Source organism: Eleginops maclovinus, chromosome 9 (assembly GCF_036324505.1).
Source record: "Eleginops maclovinus isolate JMC-PN-2008 ecotype Puerto Natales chromosome 9, JC_Emac_rtc_rv5, whole genome shotgun sequence".
Classification (NCBI taxonomy): domain Eukaryota; kingdom Metazoa; phylum Chordata; class Actinopteri; order Perciformes; family Eleginopidae; genus Eleginops; species Eleginops maclovinus.
In genome coordinates, this window is record NC_086357.1 from 6115242 (window position 1) to 6134668 (window position 19427).

General features: G+C 40.9%; 1 pseudogene; it reads right to left on the minus strand.

Annotated features, from left to right (window-relative positions):
- Positions 1-17918: 17918 nt before the first annotated feature.
- Positions 17919-19140, minus strand: LOC134869237 (zinc finger BED domain-containing protein 5-like; annotated as a pseudogene).
- Between the last annotated feature and the right edge of the window lie 287 nt (positions 19141-19427).

The following is a 19427-nucleotide window of genomic DNA, read 5'->3' on the forward strand; positions in this document are numbered from 1 at the left end:
TGCTCTGAATTACTTTGCTAAGGTAAATTAAGTTGTGGCAGATATTTTAGTAAGCTCACTTAACGTAAATATTATACTAGTTAAGATAGTTCTGAAGATGGGCAGGGATATTCTAATAATTTACATTTTTTCATGGTTTTTCTTCATAAAGAGAAGATGAGGATGAAGAACATACTGTACATACTCTTGGGACTGCTTCTGCAGCTGAATATAAGGCGCACCCTAAAATAATATGTTCCTTATCTGCAAACCTGGAAAAAACGGCAGACTGAATGAGCAGGTTTTTATTGTTTTGGTGATGCCTGCTTTAGAGTGCCAGGCCAACACCTATTTGGCTAATGCAAAACACGGAGAGTATGAGAAAACCATTTGCCTTTCAGAAAACATTAGTACGTTTGGGTGTTCGGACAGATTGTAGTTTTAAGGTTATCTGAATCAGGGGGATAATCTGCAATCTAAATTTCAGTACATTGCATTTACAGAAGGACCCCGAGGGGTAAACAGAAGCAAAGTAAGGGGAGAGCTGTGTTTAGCTTTCTGGAGAAAAATATATAAAAGCCTCATCTTCCCCCTCTCACCATAGGCAACAAAGGATCACCGGCTTAAGAAATGGACGAGCTAAAAGCATTATCTAGGAGTCAAATTTAATATCTTGAGTATATATTAATGTGCTTAAAGAATAGATGTGCGGAGGACGTCATGCCTTGTTGCTGTGTCTCAGTGACTACAAAGACTTTCATTGCACATTTTAACTTCATCCTTCCGTCATATAAATATATGTAAATATTTTGTTTTTCTAATTAAGTGCAACTGTTACAAAACATCAGTAAAAACTGGAGTGAATTAGAATAGTATTGGGGGATAATATATATTTTTTATAAAAACATAGTTTTAAGATGTGTGTTTAGAGAAAATGCAGCTGCATATCAAATTAATTCATATCCAGACACCAGCCAGGAGATGATTTGACTTTGGGGGAGCCTCACATTGGTAAAGGTGTCTCTCTGCTGAGACTGAGTTTTAAGCTGCCTTCACGTGATGCGTGTTTTGTTCTTGCTCACAGCAAGGTAGGGCGTAGAGCCTTGTTGTAAAAATCAGGGCTGCCCTCAACTAAAGATTTTTCTACTCGACCAATAGTCATCAATTCAGGCGATTAGTTGGTTTAATGTTGCATGGATATACATTTTTATTATTAATGATATTTATTTTTACTCCCAAAAAGGTTTCATTTTCAAGGGCTGATTACATCATGTTACGTTGTTCTACGTGGAAAATGCATGAGATTGACCAATCACAATGGAGCCGGCCAACTAACCAATCTGATCAGACTGGGCTCTGGTTTAAGACGGATGACGAAAAGAGATGCCGCAGCACAAGCAGTATGAGGAAAATAAAAAGATTTTGAACATTAAAGCATGACATCATGTCAGTCAAATCCCAAAATACAGTTATGAACTCAAAAATAAGCATATAGTATGTCCTCTTTAGACACTTATGATTATGTTGCAACTACAGATTTATTTTCGCTACACAGTTTCTATGCTTAGCCTATATAATGATGCTACGGCAGCTATCATAAGAGGCAGACAAGTTCATCTTCTCCAGCTTCTACTTTTAACTCACTACTCAAATCACGGGTTCCTAGTGGCAAAAAACCCTGCATCGATACTGCCTGAAACTATCTGATATCAAGGTAGTCCAAAATGTATATTAAAGTAATCAGGTTCAATTACTTAGTTGGCTTTTTTAGAAGGGTCCAATTTGAAAGCCGTTGTCAAATAAATTTGAAGTCCTGTCGCTCAAAGCTTTGAAATAGGGCAAACTCATCCGAAACCTCCCTAGAGTGCAGTGTTTTCCTTCAGGCTTAAACAGCCCCTGAACACCAACGAAACCCTAATTGGACATTGAAGCCAGTACCATCTGCTTTTACAGTTAGTCTACGTACAGAAGCACTTAGAACAAAGTCTTCAAATGTCAGTGCTTTGTTGAAGTGACTGGGAGTGTATGAGGTCAGTGGCAGTGCCAGTGCTCTCAGCGTACTCTCCCTATTCCATCGGAGCGGAGTACTGAAGCATGGGGGAGTGTCAGTCACCCAATCTGATCACACAGCATCTGTCAGCCTCACCCGTCAGCAGCCAGGAGTGCAGCTGTATGCTATTCTCTTACTACTGCCTCATCTGATAATGAAACATTCATCATTCTCACTGCCTCTTTCTTTCTTCATGTCAAACACACACACACACACACACACACACACACACACACACACACACACACACACACACACACACACACACACACACACACACACACAAAGAGAGAGAGAATTACTTTTAGAGTGAGTTTCTTGTTATGCTCTCAGTGTTCGGCTGCTCTTCACTTTGACAGCCTTACAACCACAATATAAAAAAACACTCCGGACAGAACAATTTCTCCATCTAACCCTACCTCAATTTCCCTCTGGATAAATAAAGCTTCTTGAATCTTGAATCTTGAATCTCCATTGCATTACATTAGAAAAAGGCGCACAAACACAGCAACCTACTTTTGAGCAAACTTTAAATGAAAGGGTTTCTTTTTGAATAATTTGTGCTAGCCTACAACCTGTCTTCAATAAAACTATGTACCTAAGACACCTGAAACACAAACCAAGAGCTAGTAAAAAATGGTGTGCCTGGAAAAAAACAGAAACACAACAGGTAAGAGTGACTCAGTGACTGTGTGCAAGTCTTTCAACTACAGCATGTTATTTCCTGACTACTCCTCTCCATGGCTTGCATCAGTTCCACCAAGTTTTATCATTTTCTATGACAATAATAGAGTTGTAGTTGGGTAAAAAGAACCGACTAAATGAACAATGTTTTTCGAGGAGGCATTTCTTGAATTATACTTTTGGTGTTTTCCGTTCCTGTAGTAGGTTTTTATGCATGTTAATGGAAAGGCTAAAATCCCAATGATCCTTCAAGAGAGTTTTTCTTCCACACACTCCCCCCTGCCTGAAATGCCTTCTTTGTTTACTTCAGTGACATAATTACATCACTATGTATGCCAGGGGCTTTGCTTGGATCTAGTAACATCGGGGCTAAGCTCGAAAATTGAACATATGGAGTACCAAAAACTTGAAACTAAGAATTAAAACGCACTATAATAGAGCAATCTACTTCTAAAACAGAAACATTTAGTCATACTGTAGTTTATAAACAATGTGCAAAACGGCTTTTTTCTAGATCTTTCACTACAGTGCAGACGCTTTTCTGCTTGCTCCTGGTTTTGCTTACCTTTTTTTATGCTGATTTTCCTATTTTAAGGACGCGTGGAGTTACATACTAAACACACCGCCTCTACCTCTCACTCATTGATGCTGCAATAATACTATTGCGTGTTTAATAACTGATAAACCTCAGAAGAATTGCATAATAGAATGTCGTATGTGGTGTCATGTTCGTGTTCCAAGGATGAGGCCGTGTTGATAGCAAGTAACTTAGTTTAATGTCTCACGTTCTTTATAACATACATGTGTCTTCATGCAGTCTTGCTCCGGTCCGTTAATTGGTACGGTAAGCTGACTACTAACCAGTACTGCCGACTAGCGGTCAAACATGTAATAACATCTAATCATAACATCCCCCTTTTTCTAAGTTAAAATGCATTAACATGAATTATCACATTAGCTGTATCAGTTATTTTAACCATTTCACATTCAGCATAACTCTGCAACACATAAGCAGTATAAACAGTTTATATCAGATTGCATAACTCATATCTAAGCCAACACTAGACCATTTAGAACACATTCACAACATCAGTCAATATACATTTTGTTCAACATCTTTAACATGCATATTGAATTTTCTTTGTTTATAAGTTCAGTCTATCAGGCTTTCTGATTTCTCTTGCGGACCTTCTTAACTCAGGTTCGCTTGGAGTAGGTGTGTGAGAGTCAGTGTTACAGTCCATAACAGGTTTGGGAATTACCTGAGATTCACCACAGGTTACACTGAGCTCACCAACAGTCCCTTGAGGAGTCTTTAACAGACTGCGACGATTGCGTCTGAGGATTTGTCCATCATCAGTTTTCACTGTGTACGATCGTGGAGCAACTTCTTGCAGGACAGTTGCTTTTGTACTCCATCCATCAGCATCCTCAATCCTGACTGTGTCGTTGGTAGTCAGTGGAGGGAGATGCTTGGTTGTTCTGTCATAGAATGACTTTTGCATCATTTTCTGTTGTCGTAGCTTATGTTCAATCTTTGAGTGATTCTTTTGCTTTAATTTGTCGTTTTGATGACTCGGCAAAGTTGTTCGTAGCTTCCTCTTCATCAGCAGTTCAGCTGGTGACAGGCCGCACTGAAGAGGTGATGCTCTGTAGCTCAATAAAGCCAGATAGGGATCCGAGTCACTGTCAGCTGCTTTCTTTAGGAGTTGCTTGAGAATGTGAACTCCTTTTTCAGCTTGCCCGTTTGACTGTGCATAGTGTGGGCTTGACGTCACATGCTTGAAATCATATTGCTCTGCAAACTTCTGCCATTCTTTGCTGCTGAAGCAGGGGCCATTGTCGCTCACCACGGTGTGTGGGATGCCATGCCTGGCGAAGATAGATTTAGCATGTGTTATGACACAAGTTGATGTTGAGCTTGTTAGTAGCGCCATCTCAGGGAAGTTTGAGTAGTAATCCATTATCACTAAATAGTCTTTACCTCTGAGATGAAACAAGTCCATTCCTACTTTGTGCCATGGTGCTGTTGGCACCTCAGCTAACACCATAGGCTCTTTGCTCTGCTTGTTCCTGTGTTTCTGGCATGTTTCACATTTACTTATAAGTGTTTCAATGTCTTTGTTCAGTCCGGGCCAGAAAACCGTGTCTCTCGCCCTCCTTTTACACTTTTCGATGCCGAGATGGCCTTCATGTATCCTGTGCAACATGTCCATTCTCAAAGCCTGTGGAATAACAATCCTGCCCTTTTTCAACAGCAGACCATCCACAGTACTAAGCTCACCTCTAACATGGTAAAATTGTGGACATGAACCAGCTGGCCATCCCTCATCCATGTTCTGCATGACATGCTGTAGCTCAGCATCCGTTGCTGTAGCCCCCGCTATTTGTCTTGACTTTGTGTCAGACACAGGCAGTGTAGCCGACACCATGTTCACGTGACACTGTATGTCCTCGTCTGTTGCACTCACACTGTCGCCTGTAGTTGCTCTGGATAGGGCATCAGCAAGGACTAGGTGTTTACCTGGAGTATATATCAGTTCAAAATCATACCTTTGCATCTTCATCATTAACCGCTGAATCCGTGGAGACATTTCATTCAGATTCTTTTTGATGATGGCGACCAGCGGTCGATGATCAGTTTCGACTGTGAAAGACGGCAGGCCGTACACGTAGCTATGAAACCGCTCCAAACCATACGCCAGTCCCAAACATTCTTTTTCGATCTGAGCGTATCGGCATTCAGTTTTTGTCATAGCCCGAGATGCATAGGCTACCGGTTTCCAGTGCTCACCCTCAGCCTGGAGTAGAACGGCACCAATACCATCTTTGGAAGCATCTGTAGACACTTTTATCCTCTTCGTGTGGTCATAAAATGACAACACAGGTGCTGTGCTCAGTGTGTCCTTGAGTTTTTGCCACTCATGCTCATGTTTCACTGTCCATTTAAACTCACAGTCCCTGTGCAGAAGCTCTCGTATGCATGACGTCTTTGCTGTCAGATTGGGAATGAATTTACCTATGAAATTCACCATCCCCATGATGCGTAGCACCCCTGTCTTGTCTGTGGGCCTTGGCATGTTCTGTATTGCATGTATTTTGTCTTTATCTGGTTGGACACCACGTGCAGACAGCTTGTCTCCCAGGAAGAGGATCTCTTGAACGCCAAACTCACATTTACTCTTGTTGAGTTTCAGTCCATACTTTTGTATGCGTTCCATAACTCTGTTCAGCCTCTCGTTGTGCTCTTGGGCTGTGGAACCCCATACGATGATGTCATCAATGTAGACTCGAACTCCATCCAAGCCCTCGATGATCTGCTCCATCGCTCTGTGAAATATTTCAGGTGCTGACTTGATTCCAAAAGGCAGCCTGAGAAAGCAGTGTCTGCCGAAGGGCGTATTAAAGGTACAGTACTTGGTGCTGCTTTCATCCAGTTTCAGCTGCCAGAAGCCTTGTGAGGCGTCAAGCTTTGTGAAGTAGTTGGCACCTGACATTTCACTGATGATTTCTTCACGTGTAGGTATTTGATAATGTTCACGCTTTATGCTCTCATTTAAGTCTTTAGGGTCCATACATATTCTCAACTCACCATTCTTTTTCTTTGTGATGACCAGTGAGTTGACCCAGTCTGTAGGCTCATTAACCTTTTCGATCACTCCTAGCATGATCATTCTATCGAGTTCTTTCTTTAGGCAGTCTTTCAGTGGCGCAGGAACTCTGCGTGCTGCATGCACAACTGGTTGGGCTCCTTCTTTCAACTGTATTTTATATGTGAAGGGCAAAACACCAAAACCCTTGAAAACCCCTGAAAAGTTCTGAACAATTGTGTCCATAGAGTCATTTGTTGGGTTTATGGTTGGGATGATGCGATACACTCTTTTCACAAGCCCCAGTTCTTCACAGGCTCTGTCACCCAGAAGTGATTCACGTCCCTCATTCACAACAAAGAAGGATAGGTGGTGCACTTTTCCTTTAACTGTGACACTCAACCTGCATGTGCCCAAACATTTGATTGGCCGCCCATTGTAGTCTTTCAGTCCAGATTCTTTTCTTTTTATTTGTGGCTTATCTTTCATTGCCTTCACATCACACATGCTTATGAGATTTGCTTTTGCACCAGTGTCCAATCTCATGGTGACTACAGTCCCATTTATCATTAGAGGAGCTATCCACTTATCTTCTGTAGTGACATCATTTACATTGTCTGGTTTATTTATTTGTTCACTTTCACAATTCACAATTCACCATTCCAACAAAGAACGTGTCACTTAGATCAGGCTCGTCTATTAAGTTTACAGTTTTTCCTTTCTTCCACTCTTTCCGTTTGGAGAAGCATTGTTTAGCAAAATGATTCTTGCCTTGGCAAGTAGAGCATTGCTTACCAAACGCTGGACACTGTCTAGGCTTGTGCTGTGAGCCGCAGCGCTTGCAGTTTATCATCACGTCCTCCTGCTGTGCAGGCCGGGTCTGTGTGCGCCGTCCCCGCTGATACGACACTGCTCCAACCGCTGCTGCGCTGTCGCTCTGCGCCGAGGCGACTGCAGACATCTCGCTGAACGTCCTCACGTGCCTTTGGGACAGCTCACTGGCCTGGCAGATCTTAATGGCTCCTGCCAGCGTCAGCTCCATCTCCCGTAGTAGCCTCTCTCTGACCTTATTATCCGCCACACCGAATACAATCTGGTCCCGGACCATGGAATCCGTCAGCGCCGCGAAGTTGCAGGACTGCGCCTTTAGCCGCAAGTCCGTCAGGAAGCTATCGAAGGGCTCTTGCTGGCGCTGTGTACGAGACCGAAACACGTACCTCTCGTACGTCTCGTTCTTCTTCGGAGAACAGTGAGTATCAAACTTGCTAAGCACTACATCCAACTTTACATTATCTTCAGGACCGTCAAACACGAACGTGTTAAATACTTCTATGGCCTGTGGCCCTGCTATTGTTAGCAGCAGCGCTACCTTTCTTGCTTCCGGCTTTGCCTCGAGTCCCATAGCAGAAACATAAAGGTGAAACCGCTGTTTGAAGGTGCGCCAGTTCTCGTCGACATTCCCCGTCAGTTTCAAACTTTCCGGTGGTTTTAAATCCATGTCGCCCATTCGAGTTTACTCCTGGTACCATGTCATGTTCGTGTTCCAAGGATGAGGCCGTGTTGATAGCAAGTAACTTAGTTTAATGTCTCACGTTCTTTATAACATACATGTGTCTTCATGCAGTCTTGCTCCGGTCCGTTAATTGGTACGGTAAGCTGACTACTAACCAGTACTGCCGACTAGCGGTCAAACATGTAATAACATCTAATCATAACATGTGGAAGCCTATGACTACGCTAACAAGATGGCGACTGTGACGTCATAGGAGGACCAGCCCCCGACGACGTCAGCCAATAGAAGAGTCCGGAGAACACCATGTGACGACAAGCGGACAACAGGATCCAGCCCCCCGCTACCAACCAATGGAGGACAAGACCGGAGCTCGTCTTATTTTGAAATTGTTTATTTTTATGACTGGAAAGGGATAGTATCACAAAATATGTTTGTATTGTAAAATCGATCTCTTTTCTGCTCGAACCATCAGACAGTAAACACCTCGTGAGCCCTATTTATTTTTGGGTCCGGCAGAAGCGTGTTCTGAGCTATTGAGCTACAGCTGTGAAACTTTTGTAAAGCCTACTACTGCATCCTTTTATTAAATCATCATTTTAAAAACGTATATGAGTAGCTTCACTTCGTTTTCTTTTAAATCTATTCCTGGACTTCGAATAAAAGAACATTTCCTACAGGAGGACGAATAACCGGCAGAGCCCAGCGCTCTGAAGTCTGTGACGTGACCGGCTGGCCTACATTGATATCACCCAGGCAGAGCGCCTCTCAACCCCAGTTCATACTAGGAAACAGCCGTGGACAGCTGCTGAAGGGAGGACTGCAAACAATCCTCCTAAACAACCAAGTGTGCCACTTTAGAACAGATATGCTCCACTGACACAGAACTGAATATCTTTTTCTGATGACCTGAATAACCTGTCTTCTTCACACAGCAGGGTAAGGACCAAAAGTTACTCAGAAAGTAAAAGGTTACAGTGAAAGCTAATGACTAGGCCTGAAACTGATTGTGTGATTGAGTCTGCTGTAAGAGATTTAAAAAGTCTAAACAACACCAAAGTATTCTGTTTTCCCAAGGATATGGTCTCTGACTTGGCTAACAGGATCCTGCATATTGGGGCTGAACACCCATGAAAAATGCAGTACTGCAGATTGTTTGCACTGAACACGTGGCTCTCAACTGCCTGTACTGAACATTCCGTCCATTTTATTGACAATTTTAACTTTTTCTGGGGCCGCAGACATTTTTTTAAAGCAGATGGACTTTGTCTGAACAAGTCAGGAGTAACATTTTTTATTTCTAACATAGTCAACTGCCTGCTTCATCAATCTGCTCCCTATGCCAAGGACAAGCAACAAGAGGAATCAAAACAGGAGAAAGACACAACACAGCGCATAGAAAACCTTGAAGACCTATCACTGCACCTGCCTGAGGAGAGTCGTGATTATGGGAGACCTATGAGACAAAAGGAGGAGTCTCCAATGCCACACACCCCCCTTGTCAACGCCTTTGAGGATACTCTCCCTTCAACACCCAAACCGCCATCCAGCTCTCTGGGCCCAGACTCCCCCAACCAGCTGATCACCTATTCTCCTGCCTGAAGGTGATTAAGGAGATTCCCCAACTACCCACCCTCCATGGCGCCTACTACAATCACTGAAGCAGACGCGTGCACCAGCTCCCCCGTATTCATCACCATCATCCAAACCAAAACGTACACCACCTCCTCACCCTTCGAAATTGCATCTGCTGTCTCCGGAGCCTGATAAGGATGTGTGTGTACAAAAGGCAACAAGCTCTAACTGATATGTGCTGGGTCCAGGCTCAAGGGCGTAAGGCACTCTCAAATCTTTCCAGGACAAGCCGGGACCCTGCCTGCTAATAGCTTTGCCTAAATCTGTGTTGATAGGCTATAGAATAAGAACGGTGAATCAGCTTAGAAAAAGAAAGCGCTCAACCGTTAGTGCGAATTTATCAAATTTAGCTGTGATTCCACGTTAGTCACAGCTGACAAAATCAGACTGATAGTGTATTCAACAAGCTGAAACTAGCTTCATTAAATGTCAGGTCGTTAGCAGGAAAGACATTATTAATCAATGATTTTATCACCAAGCACAATCTGGATTTTATGTTTTTAACTGAAACTTGGATAGACCAAAATAACAACACAGCTGTTCTTATCGAATCAACCCCTCCCAACTTTAGTTTATGAGTCAGGCTAGAATGCATAAGAAAGGGGGTGGAGTTACTATTTTGTTTAATGATTCCCTTCAACGCAAGCAGACCTCTTATGGAACCTTTCCATCTTTTGAATATGTGGCCTTCAGCTGAAATGCTTCTCGAGCTATGTTCCCAAACATCTATAGACCCCCCAAATACTGTGCAAGCTTTTTTGATGACTTTGCTGAATAGCTGTCTATAGTTTTGACTTTGACCATCTAGTTTTCTAGTCATTCTTGGTGATTTTAACATCCATGTTGACAACCCCGAGGACAGAGGGGCGAAATAACTGTTTTGTGTTCTTGATAACTATGGACTGACTCAGCATGTAACGGTTCCGATGAACAACAAGGGGCACAATCATTTGGAATTGAAAAATGCACAACAGTCTTTCATTGCCAAAAACACAAACAACTCACGTGCCTTGTTTGCTACCGCTGAGGGACTAACAACCCCCCCAGTGTCAGTATCTGAATTTCAATCCACCCGGGCCTGCAATGAATTTGCCTCATTCTTCTCTGACAAAATTCAGAAAATCAGACAGGCAGTCGGTGTTTCTGTATCAGGTACAGCAAATGTGTTGTCCTTAAGTCCACTTAAAATCAATTCAAACACCATGACACAATTCCATCAGATTATTGATAAAGACCTAGAGGACATCATTCAACATCTGAAGTCCTCCTCCTGCTGCCTTGATATTATACCTACAAGCTTTTTCAAAACAGTTTATCATAGCATGTCCTTAGAGCTACTTCATATAGTAAACAGGTCTCTTCACTCAGGTGTATTTCCACAGGCCCTGAAAACTGCAGAAATTAAATCTCAGTGTTAGTATTATTAGATCTCAGCGCTGCATTTCACACTGTTGACCACAACATATTACTAGACCGTCTAGAAAACTGGTTGGGACTTTCGGCAACAGTTCTAAAGTGGTTTGAGACTTTGTCTCTATAGGCAGCTACACATCAGAGCTGACAAATATGACATGTGGGGTTCCTCAAGGCTCCATCTTGGGGCCTCTTCTCTTTAACATCTACATGCTACCACTGGCTCAGATAAGGAAAAGCAACAAAACAAGTTACCATAGCTATGCAGATGATACACACATTTACATTACCATTTCACCAGGAGATTATGCTCCAATTAAAACACTGAGTAAGTGCATCGAACAAATCAATGACTGGATGAGTCAGAACCTTCTCCAATTAATCAAAGACAAAACTGAGTTAATTATCTTTGGAACAAAGGAGGAACGACAAAAAGTCAGTGTTGAGCTTCAGTCAGCAATGTTCAAAACAACAGATAACGCCAGAAACCTAGGTGTAGTCCTGGACTCTGACCTGAATTTCAACAGTCACATTAAAACAGTTACTGAGTCCGCCTACTATCACCGGAAGAACATATCTAGGATTAAAGGACTAATGTCACAGCAGGATCTAGAAAAACTTGTCCATGCTTTTATCTTCAGTAGACTGGACTATTGTAATGGTGTCTTTACAGGTCTCACTAAGAAATCCATTAGAAAGCTGCAGCTGATTCAGAATGCTGCGGCTCCTCACTAACACTGAGAGAGTGGATCAGATCACTCCAGTTCTGAGGTCTTTACACTGAGAGAGTGGATCACATCACTCCAGTTCTGAAGTATTTACACTGAGAGAGTGGATCAAATCACTCCAGTTCTGAGGTCTTTACACTGGGAGAGTGGATCACATCACTCCAGTTCTGAAGTCTTTACATTGGCTTCCTGTCTGTCAGAGAACTGATTTCAAATTTCTGCTGCTGGTTTTTAAAGCATTGAATCGTTTAGGCCCAAAATACATTTGTGATCTCCTGCTACATTATCAACCATCCATAACTCTCAGGTCTTCTGGGATGGGTCAGCTTTCTGTCCCCAGACTTAGAACTAAACAAGGAGAAGCAGCGTTCAGTTATTATTCTCCAAATATCTGGAACAGACTCCCAGAACCCTGCAGGGCCGCTGCTACATTTACTACTTTTAAATCCAGGCTGAACACATTTCTTTTTGCCGCTGCTTTTAATAGAACTGTTTTTATCTGACATTGCACTGTGACTTTTATTCATGTATTTTATACCTGTTGTGTTTATCTCATTATCTTTGTTTTTAAATGCCTTTTTATAATGTGTTTCTGCTGCACTACTTCTAAATGCTCTTAATGTCTTTCATTTTTGTAAAACACTTTGAATTGCCTGGTGTTGAAAGGTGCTATATAAATAAACTTGTAAAATGTATTTAGTATCCTATCCATGTGAACCTGTTTTAAAGATTTTTTATTTATTTTGGAGTTAAATGCCTCAATCTGGTGCACTTTGAGAGCAACATTAAGATATTAGATCTGTGGATACATGTCTCATCATTTATCTTTTTAAGTTATATGTTCTTGTTTGTATTTGCACTGTGGGATTGCCAGAAACAGTATTTCAATTTTTCTGTATGTATAACACATGTGGACATTTTGACAATAAAGTGGACTTTGACTTGACTCCTGCACTGAGGGCTGTTGGGAACATAGTCACTGGAGATGATCTGCAGACACAGGTGATGAGATCAATACAGGCTGCCGCTCATTTACTAAGTTTGTTTTCTCACATTGAAATGAAATGTACACATTTTTTTTCCACGTAAAGACAACATATACTGCATAAGAAGAGGAATACATGCCTGTTTTTGAGACTTTGTGTACATTGCAGTTGGTTATATCTGGGTTGTTGGGGACGATGATTATTGAACTGTATGTCATGTAGCAGTATGATTACGTAATTCAGAAGTCATCCATGGAGCAGAGATAATAAAGCAGATCATTTTACAGCACATAGTATGCATGTTTCCTATAAGCTCACATGACATTATGCTATATGCTACTGTAATATCATCTGATTTGACAATACTGATCATATTGTATGTGCTCGTATGTTGTCATTTGCTGTTCATTGTATTGTTTTATGCATGGTACCATATCAGATTTGTTAGTGTTGTTTCACATACAGTAAACTATATTTTTGTCTTTTTTGCATTCACTCTGTCTCCAATAAAGAACTAAAAGGGCAGTTATTGCATTTCAGTAAACACTTTAAACAAGGGGAGTGACAGCAAACGAGGCAGGAAATTACCAGATTAACTGCCAATGGTTGGACGTTATGAAACAAGAAATCAATTTTGCATAAACTCAAAGGGAGAGCTGCAGAAACAATTTATTTTCATTGTAAACCACTTGCTTTTACGGCAAAACAAATAATATGTTTGGTTGTTCTGTTGACAGGTAATGTTTGATTGCGGCACTAATACCACTGATTCTGTGATTTACCTCTACTACCACTTATTTTACTACTAATAATAATATGAATCATGCATCAAAAGAAATATCAGTGCCAATAAAGGAAAGGCTGCTTGGTAGTGAAGATCACATACAGTCCAAGGTTAGGATCAATGATGCTGGACCTAAATTCCCTCTAACAGTATGCTATGGCAACCTTTTCATGGGAATTCAATGTGTTTCTAAGACCTCAAGGATACACAGTGTGTTCTGCTAGTGAAGGTTTGGTCACACCAGTTTTTCAAATGGAAAGGTTGCACTCATTCATTTCATTGAAATTACAGCCATTATTTACAGCAAGGCCCCTAGGCCTGTACTTTTAATTTAAGCATGGTATCTTCGTGTTATCGGTCCTTACTAATCATAACATCCAAGATCCCGCTAAAGGGTATTACGTGATGGTTATCAACTTTGTATGTAAACTCAGAGTTTCTCAGTATAGTTCACCTATAATATAATATAATGATAATACACTTCATTTTTTTATAGCACCTTTCATGCACAAAGCAGCCCAAAGTGCTTTACAAAACAATAAGAAAACATACCAATATTAAAATAAACAGAGAGCAATCTAAAACATCAACAGTGATCTTAATGAAATTCTTTTGAAGTGAAGCTGACAAGAAATTAAAATAGGTTAAAATTAAACAATTAAAAAAAGAAAATCAAAAATGTAAAATAAAAGCAAAACAGAGAAAATATATTAAAACAAGGACAATGATGCGTGTATTTTATTAGACTCATTTACAAGACTTAATTAAATGGCTATCATTTTACTATGAAAGAGTTGTTGCCCTTAAGGTGACTTGATTAGCTCATACCAATTTAATACAATTAATATTAAACTTGTGGGTAAAACATCAGATATTGCATAAATTGTAACCCTAAACATTATTCATATTCTGAAATGTCCATGCAGACTAATTTATGTCGCCTAACAGCATCAAAGAACCGCCAAAACCAAACTGCTTGTGCCTTTGGGGCATAGAGACAAGTTACACAATGCCTTAGAGGTGGAGACATATAAATAAAATAATTCTACAAAGGAAGCCTTCTGGATTACAGTACTGTTCGAGCCATCGGATTTTTTTAAAGCCTCAAGCGAAGCCTTACTTCTTGTTGAGCCATATTGATTACTGTAATACAGGCCATTATTATTGATGTATTATTTGACATGGGAATTTAAGGGTTGTTTGAATATTGTATGACTTCAACATACACAGAAAAAACTAAAACATTGACTTTAATAAGTATATTGTGTAAACATATTTCACATACCTGTATTAAGAAAAAAAATCCCAATTTGGATAAATAAAGTATTTCTGATTAGGTTAGTCGAAAGCAATAATATTGCCTTTAAATAAAAAGTATTAGGTTAAACTTAATATTTTTACTTCAAACAAACTTAATACAGATATGTGAAATTTGTTGACATTTAATTCAAGTCAACGTTTCAGTTTTTTCAGCCAGTTTGTCCTGTAAAAGTTTTCTTATCAGGGAGTTATATTTCCTCCAAGGTTGTGCTGGTTTTAAACACACATTTGAAATGGTAAATACATTACCTTCATATAACGCTTTTCCCGTCTGAACAAACCTTCAAAGCACTTTTTCATATACAAGCAGTATCAACCCCTTCATACACATTCATACAAAGGCTGCCGTGCAAGGTGCCTCCTGCTCAGGGAAGTTAACATCCACACACACACTCACACATGGTGGGCCATGCCATTGGGAGCAATTAGGGGTTAAGTATCTTGGCCAAGACGCATCCGCATTCCAATTGGTAGATGACCAAACTACCTGACAGCCACCCATCAATTTCATGTCTTCTATAAAATGTTAAATATTTTAACTATTGCCTCTGTGAAGCAGGACGTCTAGATTTCATGTTTTATAGAATGCTTGTTTTCCTAGCTTTAAGTTTATGGATCACATTCAGTCTATTTCTTTCCCATGATCCATTATCAAGGGTCAGTGGAAATGTTGTCTTTCGATGTTGATACTAGTGATAATACTGAAAATATGATTTAGTTTTGATATTACAGGTTTTGATATACCTTACTTAAATTAAAATCCTATTGTTAGTAGCACATATTGACAGAGGTCTGACATGTTTTTACAAATGACCATCACTTGGTTTTAAGTTTCTGTCCTGGTACGAGAAATGCTGTACTTCTAAGATGATGACGTAATTGTTCGTGGTTAGCTTTCCTCCTTCCTTCTCCGGTTTCTCCAGTATGTCATCCACCTCTATGCTTCTCCATTCATCTTGTGATAATAAAGTCCCTGGAGAGGTCTGCAATGAGATCAATACAGGCAAGAAGAAGCTTCCTGTTTATTTACCTCTCCTATCAAAATTCATGAACTTTCAGATCATTGCATAATAAACACATGGACAGACCTGAAAACAATGTACAGCCACACACACACACACACACACACACACACACACACACACACACACACACACACACACACACACACACACACACACACAATCTCTGCGCTCTTGTTCTCTAATCTAGTAGGCACTGAGACCTCTTGCATTGATTTAGTGTAATATGAGTCTCATTGATTTTTGCTAAACAAAATGTACAAACAAGGATAACATTGATGCCTGTATACCAATTACTTATTACATATTGATTTATTTCAAATGTCATATATACATTAACTTCCTGCTACTTAACCAGATTAAGGTCATGGTGGACAGCCCAGATGTCCACCTACTCATCCGGGGATAACTATTTGTGTGACAAGGTCAGATGTACTATGAACTTTGTTTACAATTTATAGGGATCCTGCAAGATTGCCTATTTGCAGCAAATCCTAAGAATACTTATAAAAGGGAGCATCTTAATAAGGTGCAACCAAAGCTAGTCCTGCAAATCCATAGAATTGTAGAACTCCTCGTGCTATTATCTGAGAATTTCTAAATAAAAAATATTGGAAACAACAAACAGGAAAACCAGAAAACTGCCACTTTTAGACTTTACTTTCCATCTCACTCCTCTATATTTACAAGCACAGGCAAACAGCTTTGGGGGAGCTGTTTCTACCGGACTTAGTGCTTAGGCTTCAACCACAGCTGTGACTTGTTAATCATTTCTTCAGACAATAACTGGACAGGTTGACCCTGCCAGGATCCACCTTATACTCTAAGGCAGTGTTTCTCAAACTTTTTCAGACCAAGGACCACTTAACCAATAAAAAAATACTCACGGACCACCGAAATATCCCCCAATATCCCAAAACAAGATTCAAGATTCAAGAAGCTTTATTAATCCCGAGGGAAATTGAGGTACAACAGTTCAATACAAAGAAGGAAGGAGAAATATACACTAAATATAACCAAATATAACTAAATATAAACTAGAATAAATACAATAGGCCTGCTTACTACTCCAACAGTATATTACAAATTACAGCCTAATAATAACAGCTTTATGTGATCTTCTCTATATCGCTCGTTCACACATTAAATCAACAATACAAATACAACTACGGATTCTACAAGCATTTCGTTCACATGCGATTTAAACGGTAAATGCTGATAGATTTTACACATCATATGAAACATAGACTACATTTATTACTGAGTTTATGTCCGAGCGAACAGAGAGATACGCAAAATGCACCGCATTTAGTACGACACACACTTCTGCTGTGTATTTTCAAAAATAAAATACAGTAAAACTATGGTTGCAGGCCCAAGTTTAACAAGAATTGAACAATAAACACAAGGTAATTATTTACACTGTTACATTTACAAATAGCATTGTTTACTCACTCATACACTGCGTGTCTCTGTTGCTACCTAATGGGAGGAATGGTGCTGCTTGTGCTGAGACATCAGTGAAACAATGTCTGGATCCAAACTGGAGAGTTTTAGTCTCATATCACAGTCCACATTGATCCTGTTACGCTGCTTTGTTTTCAGACCAACAAGTGTAGAAAAACCAACTTCACAGTTGTAGGTGGTTGGAAACGGCATCAACAGTTTCAGAGCAGCGTCAGCCAGCTCTGGGTGCTCAGGCTGGACGTGGACCCAAAAGTCCGTCAAGCTTTTCTCTCTGAAAGTCGTCCTCAGTGTCCCATCAGATGCGATGTCCACAAGGTTGTCAACCTGTCTTGATGGGAGCTTGGAACTGACGTGCTCGATGTGCGTTTTGTCCCCAAATGGATTCCTGATCCACTCATAGCCTGTATCTAGTTCTGGGAAATATCTTCCCAGCTGAAAGTGAAGGCCTTGCAGATGTACCTTGAAGGCTGCAACTGTGCCGCCGTCCAGCTCTTCATCTGCAGCGAGGAGAAAATCCACAAGCGTCGGAAAACAGTCAAACTCCTGGCGATCCAGACGGACACACCACAATTCCATCTTGAGGCGTGCGGCTTTAATTTTGTCCTGCACATTGAAGGCGGTGACGGCTTTTCCCTGCAGCGCTAAGTTCAAAGCATTGAGTGCGCTAAAGACATCGGCCAGGTATGCCAATTTTGAGAGCCACTGGAAATCATGCAGTCTGTCATACAGTTCATCAATATGATGCAAGAATAACATCACCTCATCGCGCAGTGCAAATAGACGGGTGAGAACTTTCCCACGCGACAGCCAGCGAACTTCAGTATGGAAAAGCAGTTTTGTGTGTTCACTTCCTATTTCATCACACATAGCTTTAAAAAGACGTGTGTTCAGTGCTTTGGTTTTTATTGTATTAACAATTTTCACAGACTCGTCCAGTACTGATTTGAGGCATGGTGGCATTTTTTTCACAGCCAGCTGTTCTCTGTGAATGCAACAGTGTGTTGCTGTGGCGCAAGGTGCAACTGCGCGTACGCGCACTGCCAGTCCCTTGTGTTTCCCAGTCATTGCAGTTGCACCATCTGTGCAAATACCAACACATCGTGTCCAGTCGATATTATTCTGCAGGATGAAATTGTTGACTGAGTCAAAAATGGCTTCCTCTGTGGTGTTGGTCGGCAGGGAACGACAAAACAGAAATTCATCCTGCACACCGCCATCATAAACGTACCTTACAAAACACAGCAGGTTTGCCTCATTCACGATATCAGTTGACTCGTCCAGTTGCAGTGTGAAACACTGGCTTTGGCGTAAACGTGTGATCAGCTGATCTTTCACATTTTCGGCCATGGCTGTTATTCGCCGCTGGACAGTATCATTGGAGAGGGGGACCCTGTTAATTTCGTCGCTTGCTTTCTCCCCAAACAATACATTAGCCATAACCTTGGCAGCTGGTTTGACTAAATTCTCACCTATCGAATGAGGTTTCCCTGATTTTTGCGATGAGAAGGGATACCCTGTAAGATGCCTCTGTAGCCTTCGCATTTTCCCCCGTCGCAAAAAAATGTGAGGGCGCCTTCGTCATGTGTTTTTTAAGTTCATCACGTTTTCTCTCAAACAATGCTAAAGGTTTCCAGATGTAATCCTTGTGTTTGCTCTCAAAATGACGCTTGAGCTTGGCGGGTTTCATAGCCTCGTTAGCCAACGACTCGTAGCACAAAACACAGTGTGGATTGTGATCCTCTTCATCTCCAGTCCAGAAAAATCCGAATTTTATGTAGTCGCTGTGATATTTTCTCTTCACTTTAGCGCTGGACTTTCCGCGATCAAGCCGAGTTTCACAGCTTTCAGCCGGGTGGTGGTTAGACGGCGAACCGCTCTCCTGGGACTCAGTAACGCACACAAAATCACTTGTCGCTGCGGCTGAACCACTTGTAGTTGCTGGATCTCCTGCATCAGGACGATGCACCTTGACTGTCACGTCAGATTTGTCAATTAATTTTCTTTTAACTGACCCTGTCTTTAGCCATCGATCCATCTTGTCAGTTGACAGCTCAAATTGACCGCGCAAATCATTTATGACGTAAGATCGTAACCTACTTAGCTACGTAGCTACGAACCTACGTAAATATACGCTACATCTATGCTACTCTCTATACTAGTCATTTTAAGACAGTTTGAGAAACACTTTAAACTTATAATATATTAATTTCAAATGTGACATTTTACCAAAATACTCACGGACCACTAGGGGTCGCTCAC